This window comes from Schistocerca serialis, chromosome 5 (assembly GCF_023864345.2).
Source record: "Schistocerca serialis cubense isolate TAMUIC-IGC-003099 chromosome 5, iqSchSeri2.2, whole genome shotgun sequence".
In the NCBI taxonomy this organism is placed as follows: Eukaryota; Metazoa; Arthropoda; class Insecta; order Orthoptera; family Acrididae; genus Schistocerca; species Schistocerca serialis.
The window spans coordinates 710,010,613-710,022,502 of record NC_064642.1 but is presented as its reverse complement, the minus strand read 5'-3'; the positions used below and the strand labels follow the sequence as shown (position 1 = coordinate 710,022,502).

Genomic DNA, 11,890 nt, shown 5'->3' with positions numbered 1-11,890 from the left:
TACCTTTAAGAAAACCGTCGACGACGACCAGGTAGGATGAGCTTCGCTTGGAATGAACAGATGCCTCTCGATAACAGCCTCTGTCCGCTGCTAGGCAACGGCGCATGGCGTCTCCCGCCACTGCCTATTGTTGAGTTCCTCTATCAAATGGCTCTGAGCACTATGCGACTTAACTTCTGAGGTCATTAGTTGCCTAGAACTTAGAACTAACTAAACCTAACTAACCTAAGGACAGCACACACATCCATGCCCGAGGCAGGATTCGAACCTGCGACCGTAGCGGTCACGCGGTTCCAGACTGAAGCGCCTTTAACCGCACGGCCACACCGGCCGGCTGAGTTCCTCTCTTGAAGCATCACTCAAGAGAGTGACTATGTCGCAAAAGACGTTGCTTTTGCATTTATTTTTTTATGAATAACAGTCCGTCGACTGTCTGTATTCTGTATTCAGTTTCAATAAAATGATAGAAAGCTAGCAAAATAAACCTGACCGGCAAAATATTTCAGGCACGTTAAGATAAGCATGATCGGCATTCGGGGCGGATGATATAAGCTGGCTTACTTATCGTAAGGCGCTTGAAATACTTTTCAGGCTAGTTTCATTTTTTCCACCCTGTATAAACATCGGTATGCATCAGTATGTTGATGATGTGTGAATAATGAAAATCAAAGGACAAAAGAAAGGTTTAGTCACAGACCACCAGTGAAGTGGATTCTTGAAATATGCAAGTGTGGCTGCTTCACTATCCTTAAGTGAATCTTGGAAATCCTCTAATAGAGATTTCTCTTCAAAATAAAAAATGTTCAAAAGTGTGTGAAATCCTATGGAACTTAACTGCTAAGGTGGTCAGTCCCTAAGCTTCCACACTACTTAACCTAAATTATCCTAAGGACAAATAGAGACTCCCATGCCCGAGGGAGGACTCGAATCTCCGCCGGGACCAGCCGCACAGTCCATGACTGCAGCGCCTAAGACCGTTCGGCTAATCCGCGCGGCTCTTCAAAATACTTACTGGAAATAAAAAGCACGGAAACGAAATACAGACAACTGAGAGAATTTTATTCATAAAATATTTTTCATTCAATGTCTGTTTGCGACGCGAAATAATTATTGTTTTGTTACAGTTTCGTTCCTTTTGCGTGAACATTGCGTTTCCGGTACTGAAGGTAGGTATTTGACTTCGTCTGAGTCAAAGACTGCATGCTCGCACATTAACTGGGGGGCCGACTGGACATCCGGTAGTACCCAAATCGGTGGCCATCACTTAACCTTCGATAGTCCTGATGATATGCCACATGCCCAATTGTTACTGCTGCTAAGTATAAACTACAAGAAGACAGATGTAGACTGTGGCCTGTAGTAGAAACGGACGTGAGAAATAAAACTGAAGAGGAAGAGAAAGAACAATAACAAATGATGATAGGAAGCAGCCTTGTCAAGTACTAATTTTATTTTATTATGTTCACTTATTAAATCACCTGTTACGAAGGCACAGTTTTCACCTTTTGTGTTTATATTTATCCTGTTTACTCCCTTTATATGTATTTTCTGTTCAACTTTTTGCATTTCAAATTGCATTACCCCTACAGTACCAAAGAAGATATTTATTGTGTGACTGTGCCTCATATTTCCCAATGATGTTTACAAATATTGCAGCTCCTTTGGTGACGTTACTCACTCAAAAACTGATATGATCTTGTAAGTCGAGAAGCAGTTAACTCACTTAATTAATCCTGTAGAACATAAGCAACATAAAACTAAACTAAACTTCTCCCGAACAGGCCATGAAGGCCCAACGGCATCGACCGGCCGTGGATATGGAGGGGCATGTGGTCAGCACACAGCTCTCCCGTCCGTAATAAGCAACATAGCGCTTTGTACTTATTAGCACACGGAAAACAAATGACGCAACTGAGTAAGAAATAGAAAAAAAGAAGCGTAGCTGGGAGAAAAGGGGAGCATTTTCTTTACTGTTCGAGGAGATAAACAGTCATACATCAAGCTGTATCCGCCGATGTCCCAACCACACTCATCTGTCCTCACTCCATACTCCCTCCACGAGTTCCAGTGGTTTGTTCACTTACACAGCTAGTTTCTCCAGACTCGTGAGTTGGCGACACTTATTCTCCACCGGCAAATATAGCGTCTAATCTTAAACTCATTAAATGGGAAGAAGCGCCGGAACTTTCACTAAATATTTACCAACCTAAACCCCACGCCATCCATGAACTTTTAAAAACTGGAAGTGTTTCCATTGTTCCACGGGGAAATGTCATGGTCCTTACTACCCACTCTTGCACAGTAAATCACCATTTGCCTTATAACAGAAGCAAAGCATATCACTTTGCGTCGTGTATCGTCGATACCTTTGCAATCCCTGTTGCCCCTACTTCGATCACTCCATATTTGCAACATATAAACTCACCCACTCCTCTGCCCCCTCTCTTGTTTCCAGCTTCCAGTATCTACGCCATTTATCCCACATAGAACGCAACACTCCAAATACAGCTCGTGACATTGGATACCTCATAAAAAATGTAACACTGCTCACTGTCCTTCGTGTAGTTGGTTATGATGTGATCTCCCTCTCATAATGACTGCGAACAATTGCTAGCACCATTGACAAACAATAAAACTGAAAATAATTACTACTTTTCCTTCACTAATTACATGGTCCTAAATTGGCTGTGTCTGTTTATTGATCAGAAATGTTGTTTGTGGATCATCTGGAAGACGAAATCAGTCTTCACTAGGCTTAAAACTAAAAGACTTTATAGTAAAAAAGCTCATATGTGACAGTCAGGTATGAATTTTCTGAAGAATTACGTAGTGGCTGTCCTGAGGTGTTTGTTCCATGGTGCATGAAATCGTCTTACCTGCAACGACTTTTTTCAAAAAATCGTTTTAAACATAAAATATGACCAGAGTTCCGTCTCAGATTCGTGATAACAATTTCATTTAGTGAGAAATGAATGGCAGTGGGGTATGGTTGGTAAATGGGTAATTTCAGGTCATAAATCTCACACTATTGCTCCTAGGATTATTTTGTCACTTACCGTATATTTCCCCTCTGGCTAGGATTTGTCTACGTGAACGTATGAATTTGAATCGCAATTCGGAACCTAGTTTAAACTACACGTTACTTATAACTGGCCGGGTAAGTCAGTTCAAAAATCTGTTTTAGTCGTGGCCATACCACTTAGTAAAATATAATCAGCCTCCATGCTGAGGACAAATTTGCCAGGAAGATCTTGGTAACATACAAGAGGTGACTGTTTTGTCTGGGAAAAGGCTGGTCTCTAAACTATTGTGAAACTCTTACGTTTAATGTATGTTTCAACTGTCTGAAGAGATAACTTTTACGATGCCTAGTTTTCGGGTGTTTCAGGAAAGTAAGAAGTTTATAGTGTTTTGTCTGTGAGTGCATAAGTATGTTTCCCACTTGTTCTGTTTTATGGGCTTGGAGAACAATTGTCAAAACGACCTCGTACTTTTCGATTTTCCAATTACGAATTTGAATGTCTATTCCGAGTGCAAATTGAGAGTTAACAATACTTTACAAACCACGGTAATTTCTAAAACGTGGATGTACTTTCAAATAGTCTCAGTATATCAGAGCACAATTACCGCGTATTGTATCACTTGTGTAATTATCAATATAGGTGAAATCGGTTTTGTTAAACAAAATTTACCTTTTCATTCGAATTAGGATTGTTTCTTCTCGCGTAACAGACCGTCTTCAACCAAAATTTAAAATAATTTGACAAGTAGCCATTTCTGAGGATGACACAATTGTGTCGAAACATGTCAATGGTACAAAAATAAGAGCAGGAAAAGTTGTATTTCACAATGGGGGATATCTATCAAAAGAGGTTCACTGACGTAACTACGAATGCCAACAGTCATACGAATTTCAGTTGAAATACACAAATAACTGCGACACATTATTTTGTTTTCTGTTTCCACTTAGCATTTCGGAGAATGATGTCTTTATCATCAGGTGATAGGCGTGTTTACAGTTACCTGATTTAAAAATAGCAACCTTTCTCTGGCTACACAGAGTCTCCGTCTGTCTCTCACTCACTCACCCTCTCTCTCTATTCCCCCCGCCACACCCCTCCCTCTTTCACAGTCCAGCCCTTCGTGCATTATTCCCTCCTTGCCTCAGTCCCTCTTTCTCTCTCTTCCCATCTGGTTTTCTCAGTAGAGACACAGTGCTAACATTTTTCTCAACTATTGAGCATTCAGTTATCAACAAAATCTTCATCTCCTCCCGCACAGGCCGCGAAGTCCCAAAGGTACCGACTGGGCGCCGTGTCATCCTCAAGCTACAGGCGTCACTGGATGCGGATATGGAGGGGCATGTGGTCAGCACACCGCTCTCCCGGCCGTAGGTCAGTTTCAGAGACCGGAGCCGCTACTTCTGAATCAAGTAGCTCCTCAGTTTGCCTCACAAGGGCTGAGTGCACCCCGCTTGCCAACAGCGCTCGGCAGACCGGATGGTCACCCATCCAAGTGCTATCCCAGCCCGACAGGGTTTAACTTCGGTGATCTGACGGGAACCGGTGTTACCACTGAGGCAAGGCCGTTGGTTAAAATCTTCCTAGATAAAGTGAAACTTGTATTGTGGCCTCTAACCACTGGAAGACACACACACACTATGTGATCACACCTATTAGTGGACATCAGTGTGAGGTGTGTCCGCCTTTCGCCTTTATGGCGTCTCGAACTCTACTGGGGTCACTTCCAATAAAGTGTCTGCATTCCTGTAAAGTAGTGGCAGGCCATTTTTTTCTCAAGATCCGAAACATAAAAGATAGAGATGTTGAATGCAGCGGTCTGGAGCGAAGTCGACGTTCTACCTCAATCCAGAAGTGTTCCACTAGGGTCAGGTCGGGACTCTGGGCAGACTACTCCATTTCAGGAATGTTATTGTCCACAAACCGTTGCACAGCAGATGCTGCTCTAAGATACGGTGTGTTGCGTTGCTGATACAATCATTGTGTGTGAACCGTTCCTCTACTGCACACAGTACTCAGTGCTGTCAAATGTCTTGATGTCCTTCCACATTTAGCGCTTTCTTAAGCACAATAAGAGAAGCACAACCTAACGACGAAAAACACCCGCATGCTGTAACACTGTCTAGTCAGTTGGCACTAGACGTGATAGAAGCTAACGTACTCATGGCGTTCGCCAAATCCAAATCCTTTCATCGCATTGTCACAGGGCATCGAGTCATTCATAACTCCAATCAATCGTTTCTAATCATACACTGTCCATCGGCGTCACGCTTTACGCCTTTTGAAGTATCGCTTAGCGTACTACGCAGAAGTGTGGCTTGTGAGGAGATGCTTTACCATAGCACCCCATTTCTTTTAACTCCCAACGCGCAGTCGTGATAGATGGTCTGCTGGAAACTCTTTGGAGCACAAGAGTAATCCTTTCGCTTATTTGATACGATTTTTTACAACCACCCTCTGCATTGCTCGACAGTCCCTGTTCCGTCAGTGCATGAGGTCTGTCTGGTCTAAACTACACTCATGCTCATAAATTAAGGATAATTGCAGAACGTGGTGGCACACAAACTGGCACTACACAAAACTGGCGCTAACAGCACAGGCACATAGGGAACACGCACGACACAGATCTTTAAGTCCACGGTATTGGTGATAAGTTCAGAAAACAGTCCCGAAACACATGTCCTACAAACCGCCACTGTTTCCTGCGCATATACCCCGACATCAATATGGGATATGATGGCCATGCACACGTACACAGGCCGCACGACGGTTGGCATACTCTGGATTAGGTGGTCGAGCAACTGCTGGGGTATAGCCTCCCATTCTTACACCAGTGCCTGTCGGAGGTCCTGAAGTGTCCTAGGGGTTGAAGACGTGCAGCGATACGTCGACCGAGAGCATCTCAGACGTGCTCGATGGGGTTTAGGTCTGGAGAACAGACAGGCCACTCCATTCGCCTGATATCTTTCAAGGTACTCCTCCACGATGGCAGGTCGGTGGGGCCGTGCGTTATTATCCATCAGGAGGAAGGTGGGACCCACTGCACCCCTGAAAAGGCGGACATACTGGTGAAAAATGACATCCCGATACACCTGACCTGTTACAGTTCCTCTGTCAAAGACATGCAGGGCTGTACGTGCACCAATCATAATCCCACCCCACACCATGAAACCACGACCTCCATACATGTCCCTTTCAAGGACATTAAGGGGTTGGTATCTGGTTCCTCGTTCACGCCAGATGAAAACCCGGCGAGAATCACTGTTCAGACTGTACATGGATTCGTCCATGAACATAACCTAGGACCACAGTTCCAATGACCATATACAGTGTTCTTGACACCAGGCTTTACGGGCTGTCCTGTGACGAGGGGTCAGTGGAATACATCTTGCAGGTCTCCAGGCGAATAAACCATGTCTGTTCAATTGTCTGTAGACTGTGTGTCTGGAGACAACTGTTCCAGTGGCTGCAGTAAGTTCCCGAGCAAGGCTACCTGCAGTACTCCGTGGCCGTCTGAGGGCACTGATGGTGAGTTAATGGTCTTCTTGTGGTATTGTACACTGTGGACGTCCCGCACTGTAGCGCGTGGACACGTTCCCTGTCTGCTGGAATCGTTGCCATAATCCTGAGATCACACTTTGTGGCACACGGAGGGCCCGTGCTACGACCTGCTGTGTTTGACCAGCCTCCAGTCGCCCTAGTATTCTAGCCCTCATAACGTCATCAATACGTGCTCTTTGAGCCATTTTCAACACACATTCATGATTACCACGTCTGAAAACGTCTGCACACTTACTCGCTATACCGTAATCTGACATTCACCAACACACCTCTGCGTACGTGGACTGCTGCCTGCGCCACAGTGCGACGACCGCAGGTCAAATGCACCGCATGGTCATACGCTGAGGTGATTTAAACCTGCAAACCGTCCACCAGAGAGTTGTTTCACCATGTATCAGCATTTTCCTTAATTTATGAGCATGAGTGTAGCTGTGGTTATAAATTCGCCTTTCTACTTCATAATCGCAGCAGCTTCAGTCGGCTTGGCCTGTTTTATAAGGGTTGAAATGTTACTGATGGATCTGTTACTCCCCATTCTCCTGAATGGAATGAACAGTCTAATGAGTATAGAACACGCACTGAGAGAAAGTAATGAGAAACAATAAAAATGACAACAGCGAGAAACTTAACATCAGGATTGATGGCCACGAACTAGATGAAGTTAAAGAATTCTGCTACCTAGGCAGCAACATAACCAATGACGGGCGGAGCAAGGAGGACATCAAAAGCAGACTAGCGCTGGCAGAAAGGGTATTCCTAACCAAGAGAAGTCCCCTAGTATTAAACATAGGTCTTGAGGAAGAAATTTTTGAGAATGTACGCCTGGAGCACGATACTGTATGGTAGTGAAACATGGAGTGTGGGCAAACCGGAAGAGAAGAGAATCGAAGCATTAGCGATGTGGTGCTACAGACGAATGTTGAAAATTAGGTGAACTGATAATGTAAGGAAAGAGGAGGTCCTAAGGAGAATCGGAGAGGAAAGGAATATGTGGAAAACACTGACAAGTGTCACACCGAACCCAGGGTTATTGTGCGATTCGGCCCCCAGTGGACGCCCCGCCTCCTCCCCCCGGAACGTCACATACCAGTCGAGTGTAACCTCAAATGTTTGTATGGTAGAGTAATTATGGTGTACGCATACGTGGAGGCAGTGTTTGCGCAGCAATCGCCGACATAGTGTAACGGAGGCGGAATAAGGGGAACCAGCCCACATTCGCCGAGGCAGATGGAAAACCGCCTAAAAACAATCCACAGGCTGGCCGGCACACCGGCCTCGACACAAATCCGCCGGGAACCGACACGCCTTCCCACTCGGGAAGCAGTGCATCAGACCGTGCGGCTAGCCAGGCGGGCATGTTTACGATAGTCTTTTATCCATTTCAGCACAGAGATAGATTATAGCAGGCGGGAAGCTAACGCCCCTCTATTACGTCAGCAGCGACGGCGCGCCGAGCGCCGCAGTCAGCAACTGCCTGTCTAGGTGCAACCATGGGACGCGCTTTGGCGACGGGTAGTGGCATCAGCGAAACAGCTCTCGAATGTATTAGATGTCGGTTGTAACAACCCCTGTACGTCGAGGTCGCCGAGTACCACACCGGGATAGGCGGTGGTCAAACAGTAACGTCCAGCGCAGTAGGAATATAAGGTGCACGCCCGCAATAGGTGGTGATCAGCGACGATGTAAACCTTCAGGAACTGGAGCACACTGACAGGTAGACCGGGCTGCCCCCAGGACAGTTTCGCGCAAGTGTCCACTGGAGAGGTGCAGGAGGCAGTCATCCAGAAATATGCTCAGTGGTGTCAAATCGCCCAGTTGAGGTGGTTGCCTGCTGCTACTGGTGACGACGTCCGACTAGAAACTTCATCTGGCACGTCGGTAAGAATCTAGCACATCTGAAAATGGTGGTCTGCCATGAGGGGTGGGAGGCATGTGAGGGGGTATTTATGAGAGTCTTGCGGACATTAATTTTCCAACGGCTGCACCTCTACCCTGAACGAGATAACAGGTAGCACCAGCTAGGCGTCGCCATTGGGTGGTGATGGATTTATTCATCCTGCTCTTCTTGTTTAGCTAGTTCCTGAGGGAACGTAGTCTGAGCTGCAGTATTGCCTAACTTCACCCTTCAGAGGCACTGACTAGCTTCATCTGGTTCATCAGATTTCGGAATGGGAGCTGTTTCTTATTGAATACACCTTCTTGTGAAACGGTGATGGGTCTTCGGGCTGACGCTCGCGTCCCTGTGTATAACGGCGTTTCGCTGAGCGTTGCAAGAGCAGCTCATCGTACATGTTGGAGTTTCGGTGCAACAAATTGAGTACGAAACGTAAAGCCAAAGAGTTCATAATTTCACACAATAGTTTACATACTGCACGCTGTGAAAACTGACCGAAAATAAAATAAGGACACTTTCATATCAATTCATACAAAAATATAAAACATTGCTCCATGAATTAAAAGCTTTATAATCTGTTAAGGAACGAATATCTTTTTAACTGTTTTAATCAGTAATAACTGCTACAGACCTCGCCTGGCACAAATTACCAACACATCAGCATAACATGAATAAAAAACAAGGACTCACTATTTTACAATCAAATCTTCATTGCTTCTATTTAAAAATTCATCTGTGGGTCGATATTGAAGTGGTTCTTGTTCCATGGTGATTGTTCTGTACCTCCACTTTTATGTCGTCTCGTTGTCTCTGTAGAACTTGAAAGGGTACAGTACCGCCCGACATTGAAAATAGGTACAACATTTTCGTTATTCTTGTCAGAACAACATATTTTTTTGTAATAATAACTCAATTTCACTTAATACACCAAAGCCGGATACCAGTTTAGGAAAGAAGGACAATTTATTTATTTAATTGATCACATTTGCACTCCCACAAAATAAATGGCTCAAAAATGGCTCTGAGCACTATGGGACTCAACATCTTACGTCATAAGTCCCCTAGAACTTAGAACTACTTAAACCTAACTAACCTAAGGACATCACACACACCCATGCCCGAGGCAGGATTCGAACCTGCGAGCGTAGCAGTCCCGCGGTTCGGGACTGCAGCGCCAGAACCGCTAGACCACCGCGGCCGGCCACAAAATAAATCCCTACATCCAATTTGGTGAGATCTGTGAAATGAATGAATGTATGGTCGTCTTCTAATGTGATAGTAAATGTGCTATATGATCATCTTTGAGACGGTCCTTTTGGTCACCTTTGGTGGAACCAAAGAGATGAGATTTAGCTGAGCTTTGAGCGCCTGAAATGTGGCTGACCAATACGGTAGCATGGTGCTCCCCCACCTCGGCGGAGATGCGAGATGACCTGAAGAACGGCCATGTTTCAGCACTCTGACGCTGGATCTTGTGTTGTAAGACCTGTCTTAGGTGTGCTCCGTAAAGACAAAAGAGTGGAGAGAATGGTACGCATGTGAAATACTTAAGAGTAGTTTGGAATAATTATTTCTCTATTTCAGGAACTTTTGAGGGGAGGATTAAATGACAGGCAGGTAATATTAAGGGGATCGTAGTAATCTTCGGAAGTGACCTACGGTCACAATGAAACCACGTGTAGCAATAAGTTCAAATACTTGCGAGTACTAGTACTAAGCTGAAATACTTCCGAGTGCTAAAGTTAAGCTGAATTACTGGCGTGTGTACTATAAGTTGGAAATATTTAAGAAATGGCGTGTGCAGGACTTGAAATTAGAGAAGAGCACTTCCACGTGGTGAGTACTGTGTGAGTCTCAGTTTGTGTATGAGACAAAGGATAAAGAGAAGTACTCATGCAAGATATCAGTTGAGGACTCGCATGTGTGACGAATATGATCTTAATGTTACTTTGCGTGTTATGTTTCCGTGTGACGCTTGATTCAAAATCTAATACTCTGAGAAAGAAGCAATGTGAGTCAGTTGTCTATCCAGCAACGCCACTTGGCTTGCATTGCACAGGAAGACGTACATATATCCTCCAGAGTTCGTGGTAGGAATGATGAATATGATCTTAATATTACCTTTGCGTGTTATGTTTCCGTGTGACGCTAGATGCAAACTCTAATACTCTGAGAGAGAAGCAAGGTGAGTCAGCTGTCTATCCAGCAACGCCACTTTGCTTGCATTGCACAGGAAGACGTACATATATCCTCCGGAGTTCGTGGTAGGAAAGATGAATATGATCTTAATATTACCTCTGCGTGTTATGTTTCCGTGTGACGCTAGATTCAAACTCTAATACTCTGAGAGAGAAGCAAAGTGAGTCAGCCGTCTATCCAGCAACGCCACTTGGATTGCATTGCACAGGAAGACGTGCATATATCCTCCAGAGTTCGTAGCAGGAAAGAAAAGTTACGTAGTGGGGCAGTGTCGTGTGAAAATGGGATGAATAGTAATTGAAGTGGGAAAACTGAAAGTGAAGTGATTCTAACGTTGTGACTATTCTTTGTGATGTAGTGTATGTTGCCATTGTGGTGTATTTCACGTAATTTAAGTATGTGTGGTTTGCATGGGAGAGTAGCAAAATAGGTTCAGAGGCAGTGGGTTATGCATTTTCCTCGGTCTGGAGTAAATTTTCGTGATGATGGTTGTGAGAGTCGAAGTGTGAGATATAGCAAAAGATCCACCATCCTATCCAGAAAGTGCACTGTAGCGTTAGATAGTTACGAGACCATAAGATAAAGAATCACCAATGTAAAGCCATGCCCACTGGGCGGAGTATCTCATGTGTAATTGTTGTATAAAATTTAATGGTATGTTTACGTTATCTTTGAATCATAATAGAATTTATCAGAATAAAAAAGATAGTGAAAAGAAAAAGATTGGTGGCCTTGTTCTTCGAATAGTGTGTAGTCATGATAACCAGGATTTATAATGTGTGCGACATTCATATTCAGTGCGATGGCCACGTGCTGATCAAAGCCGTTGAGTAAGAAAGAAAATGTGGTATTGCCAGTGCGTAGTGAACAGAGTTGTGTAAATTCCCAATAGTCAGATGTGCGTTATCCGTTTCCGTTGCGTAATATTCGAACAGGAGAATAATTTGTAGCTTAATTGTGGGTACTAGAGCTCATAATCAGTCATTGATGTTACTCGAGAGATAAGAATCAGTCCACTCGCTTGGCAGACCACTCATCTTGCAGGCCTGACTGCTTGATGCCACAGTATGAGCAAGGCATGTGGGTGCCTCTCAAATTGTACCATGGCAAGCAAGGAGAGGGTGTTGTTTGGTGGCTGGTATACTCTTTCTATAACACGAAATCCACATATGGATTAACTAGGTTCTTTATTCGTAAGAATGTAAAGTTTACTTAA

General features: G+C 44.4%; 1 pseudogene; it reads right to left on the bottom strand.

Moving 5' to 3' along the window:
• Nucleotides 1-4,475: 4,475 nt before the first annotated feature.
• LOC126482700 (5S ribosomal RNA) lies at nucleotides 4,476-4,593 on the bottom strand (annotated as a pseudogene).
• Between the last annotated feature and the right edge of the window lie 7,297 nt (nucleotides 4,594-11,890).